The sequence below is a fragment of the Cynara cardunculus genome (assembly GCF_001531365.2).
Source record: "Cynara cardunculus var. scolymus isolate 2C chromosome LG 1, CcrdV1, whole genome shotgun sequence".
Classification (NCBI taxonomy): domain Eukaryota; kingdom Viridiplantae; phylum Streptophyta; class Magnoliopsida; order Asterales; family Asteraceae; genus Cynara; species Cynara cardunculus.
In genome coordinates, this window is record NC_037528.1 from 24,976,555 (window position 1) to 24,981,879 (window position 5,325).

A 5,325-nucleotide genomic window follows, 5' to 3' on the forward strand; every position below is an offset into this window, starting at 1 on the left:
CATACATAGAATATTCTTTAAAGAAAAATAATTAAAAATATAAATTGACATCATTAACTCATAAAATATATATATCATTTGATATGAATTAATAATGTCAATTTATTAATAGCCAAAAAGATCATCCCATAAAATAAGGATGGTGACTCTTAAATGCTTACTCGATAAAAAATATGATAAACGATGTTTAAAATGATATATTGGACCAACATAACTTCAAACCTTTTTCTTTGAATGGTGGAAGTACACATCCATTTTGTTTTAGGTAAAAATGTACTTTTCAAGAAGCTCATGCGAGATTAAATGAATGTAGCCTAAACTCAACTTTTTACCAGATTTTTTTTACCTTATTTATGTCTTATCTAAATTAAATACGTAATAACTACATGACTTTTTTGGTGAAAAAAATTGATTAAAACCTATTTGAATATAGAAGCATTCAAGATTCCGTTCATATACATGCATCGAGTTCCTTTAACCTAATTCATTCCATGAAAATGACGAACAACAACATATGAAAATTAGTGTCGTAGTGGAACAAAAACCCAACCTCTTCAAGCAATTGAAACTCGTGTAATATAATCCTAATTGACATTAATTTATAGTGATGATTTAATTGGTGAATCATGAAGGTGTAAGGGTACTTGCAGTGCAGTCAATCTTAGAGTTTTGAGAAAATTCATATTTGAACCCAAATGCATGCAGTTTGGCCAAACGACCAAACCTAATCTCAGTTTGTTATTAACCTTTGGTTTAGTTAACGGTTAATCTCTACCCACAAAACATAAGGACTTTGCATTGAAATTGAATCGATGACGATTAACTAATCCTACTAATTAGTCATCCGAAAGTAATAAACTTCACTAATCATCTTAATTAGTCATCCAAAAAGTAATTAATAGTTCCATATTCTAAACAAAAAATAGAAAAGAAATTCCATGTTTTAGCAAGTGATGGTTAAAATAGATAATTATAATTTTTAATAGAGTCAAAGATTCTATTTATTGTATAATTAGAATTAAAAAAAAAACTATGTGAATCAATAAAATTTTTATTATATCTTTTAAATGTATTTATTTTTAAATTTTAATTAGTTCATAATTTTTTGTCACGTGTTATGTGATTTTTTAGATACACATTAATTTGATAAGATTTTTTCACAATTTTTTGTATAATATCATATGTGATATCCGCAATCAATCTGTTTTCTTCAAGGAGTTCTTTTTCTCATTTTTTTGGATTCACGTTTTAAAAATCATATATGTGATATGTTATGTATAACATATGATCTGTAAGATATCACATATATGTGATCAATTAACTCTATGAATTTGTAAGTATCACATAAAATAAAATAATAGTCACATGTTATGATATCAAAAATAATGTGTGATAATATCACCCATATGATTTATATCAATATCAACTATATGTGATTACATATTATAATACAATAGTAATCATCGCCTAGGAGTTAAGAAAAACAGATAAAATACTAAAAATAGATCAAATACTTTTACAAATTATATTTTTATAATAAATTGATGGGTTCATTCTTTTTTCTATTACGAGGTAGTGTTTGGAGCAAACCATGTAAAGAATGGTGTTGATCTCGAGATTGGTCGTAGACTAACAAAACGAATTTTTAAGAATTGCTAGATCAAATGAACCTTCGCCTAAACTCCAATTTCTACCTGATTTATGTCCCCATCTTTTAATTCAACTATGTTCACGATGTATCTAAATCAAATACATAATTTTTAACATGACATCTCTTGTGAAAAAGTTGATTAAAAATGTTTCCAAACCTATCCAAATATAGAAACACTCAAGATTCCGTTTAGATACATGCATGGAGGTCTCCAAACCTAACTAATCCTATAAAGATGACAAAACATAACAGATGAAATAAGTATATGTGGTAGCTGAACAAAAATCCAATCCAAGCATTTAAGATTTGTGCAATTTAATTTAATGGTTCTAATTTCTATTATTACATAAGGTTATTTTGCAGTGATTGTCTGATTGACTTGAAATACAAATCATGAATATGTAAGGGTGTTTGAGGTTCAATTTATCATAAAATTTTGAAAAAACATCAAATATAAAAGGACGAATTGAAGGAGAACCCTTAAAAATGGAGAATGGTTGGACCTTTGTCAATCATTGATATGTTTTAATCCAACATTTTTAGAAAATAATGGTGGTTACTATTTTCCATAAACCCACGATTATTAGGACGATTACATATTAATCTGAGTCATGTATTTTTTTTAGATCCAACTATAGGTGGAGGGTTATTTGCTTTTCCATTTTTTTGCAGTTCTCTCTTGAACCTCCTTTATATATAAAATATTAGAAGTGTAGTGATATGCATTGATTATTCAATACATAAAGTATCCATTTCTTTACTTATTATGTAGTTTATTTTTGTATCCCAACCTTGAGTCATTTTTATTACTTTATTTTCCATTTGTTTATACTTGGAGCTAAATTGAGTGATTAGCTTGTCCTTACACCATTTGAGTAGAAGTGATCTTAACTTGGATACACTATGTTCTATGCTGCAACATTCCAGCAGCATTGATCAATTAGGAGACGGCATTTTGGAGGAGTGCTTAATGATTCAGCTGCCGAATTAGAATGAAGACAAAATTTTGCTAATCTGTTGGCTAATAACCATTACAGCTGGAGAAGGGATTTTGGAGGTTGCTTTTGTTCATGATGTGATATTCCCTTTTTACTTTTGTCCACCTTTAAGGAACATGGTTATATCCAATATTTTTTTCTTGTTGCTTAAGTCTTTTGTATAAATAGGGACCTTTGTTGCTTTCATTTAATCATCCCACAGACATTTAAAAACCAGATCTGTAGTTATTCTGCTTATGCAAGTTAGTTCTTGAATTTTCTTTAAATATTGTTCTTCGTTATGAGTTGCTACAACATTGTTCTTGCTTTATTTATTTTTCTTGTCATTTAATTTCCGCTCTTTATATTCAGTCATTTACTTTCCGTCATTTATATTTATGTCTTTATTTATAGTTCTTTGTATTTCTTGTCATTTAAATTCTGTAATGAGTAGCTAATTCTATTAGCTTGGGTGTAAGACAAAGGGTGCAATGTTAAACCAAAGAAAAATGGATGTTGTTTCGCAATAACAATGTTCCACTATTTCATTCAAGTTTTTATAAAAACCAAGTACACTTCTTGACAAGCTGATCACTTTGAAAATGTTAAAATACCATGGTTTTAGAGATAAGCCATTGAATGCACGTCAACTTGAATGATATAAGAGGTAGGCTTGAGAAAGTTATCAACAAGGAGACTTGTCATCTATGTTTTTCAAATTAACTCCCGACAGGTTGGTCACTCTTTAAAAGTGTCAAAGTGCGATAAATTCAGAGATGAACTATCTAGAACACTCGCCAACTTGAATGATATTGGAATCAGCTCGAGGGAGTGATTTTTAACAAAGAGATTTGTTTATCCATATATTTTGAAGACATCATTTTGTCACTATCCCTGGTCCGGATACCACATAGAGATATGAGTTGAAAGCTATAATATAGTGCAAAGGTGAAGTCGGGGAGGAATACCTTCAAAATAGAGGGTGGAACTAGTTTTGGTTTACTGTATGCTGTAGCATTCCTACAACATTTTCTGCTGGAATTTGTGTTTGCATCTCACCCTAAGTCTTACACCCATGCTACCCTTTATATTTTGTTAGTTTGTCATTGTTAACTCAGAATCAAACTGAAGTCTTCAATTTCATCATCTGAAATCATCTATTTCATTGGACTCTTATTAAGTCTTTGCTACAATCTCCGTGGACGATATTCGGTTTTTACCACTTTATTACTTGGAAAAGACGACATTGGACCATATTGTATACTTGATTTGTGGTTCCTTTTATAACTCTAAGGGTGTGAAAAATAACCTACCAAGTTTTTGCCGCCGTTGCCGAGGATTGGCAAGCTAAAAGTTTCTTTTTAAGAGTAAAGTAAAAGATTGATTTTTCTAGTACTGTTTGAATCATTTTGAAAGTGGTGTATGCCACGAACCGTGGAAAGTTTATCGAATTTGATCCCAATATTGAGAGAACATTTCGCCAAAGAAGGAGGGCACAAAGAGCATTTTTTAGTCTACTCCCTCCCAACATGGCGTTACCTCCCCCCAATCATTCCAGATGTGCCGCATTTGGAAAATCAACCGCCTATTTTTACACAAATACCACCATTTCAGAACTTTCCACAAGGACACCCACACAATGATAATAATTTGGGTAATGATGACACATAATCGGAACATAATGATCAACCAAGAGCGCAAAGTCTAAAGATAATCAATCTGGAAAACTCTAAAAATGGAAGAATCATGGACTATGATATCCCTGATTTTGAGCAATTAAACTCTGGGATAGTTAGGCCACAAATGACAGCCCTCCATTTTGAACTAAAACTAATTATGTTCCATACGTTGCAAACAAATGGAAAATTTGTTGGATTACCATCGGAAGACCCTCATTGGAAGATCATCACTCACATCTAAAGTCTTTCATGTAAATCACTGATGCTTTTTTTTTATCCTGGGAGTGTCTAACGACGCTCTAAGACTTACTTTGTTTCCATTTCCTTAAAGGGATCGAGCAAAGCATGGTTAAATTCATTACTGTCGAGTTCTGTGCCATCGTGGAGTAATATGGCTGAAAAATTTATGCGCAAATATTTTCCACCCACCAGAAACGCTAAGTCCATAAATGAAATATGTCTTTTTAAACAAATGGACGATGAAATTGTTCCTAATGCAAGAGAGAGGTTTAAAGAGCTGTTAAGGAAATGCCCACACTATGGCATTCCCTACTGAAAGGCCATCCAATTTCCTATGCTTTATCTGCACATATAACTGTTCCCATGGTTTACCTACAACAATTTTGGGGCACAGTTACAATGGAAAAAGACGGAGACGCTATTTACTTACAAGGAGAGGTTGATGAATATGTCAGCCGACTGACATTGAAGCGTTTACGTAGAATTCTAACGTCTTCCTGCTCCTGGCCCGACCGGTTTTGAAGACTTTGTATCAGATGATCAACTCTGTGTTGATATCAAGAGACTGGGATACTCGGCACCGTTGAATAACCCTTCCCAGTTCAAACGAAGATTCTTACCGTCGGTGTGGCATCTTCTATTCTCAATCCTTAATCGATGCTTAACGTCGAAGACACAAGGCATTGACACGTGCAGCTTAACATTCCTTAAGTTCTTTCATGGTATAGTGTTTTCAAGACACTATGACTATGCGTTAATCATATATAATGAGCTACTG

At 32.1% G+C, this 5,325-nt stretch overlaps 1 non-coding gene across 1 annotated transcript; it reads right to left on the minus strand.

Moving 5' to 3' along the window:
* Positions 1-4,746: 4,746 nt before the first annotated feature.
* On the minus strand, positions 4,747-4,853 carry LOC112503240. The gene has a single exon (XR_003067898.1). It is a non-coding gene; the product is annotated as a small nucleolar RNA R71 (small nucleolar RNA).
* Between the last annotated feature and the right edge of the window lie 472 nt (positions 4,854-5,325).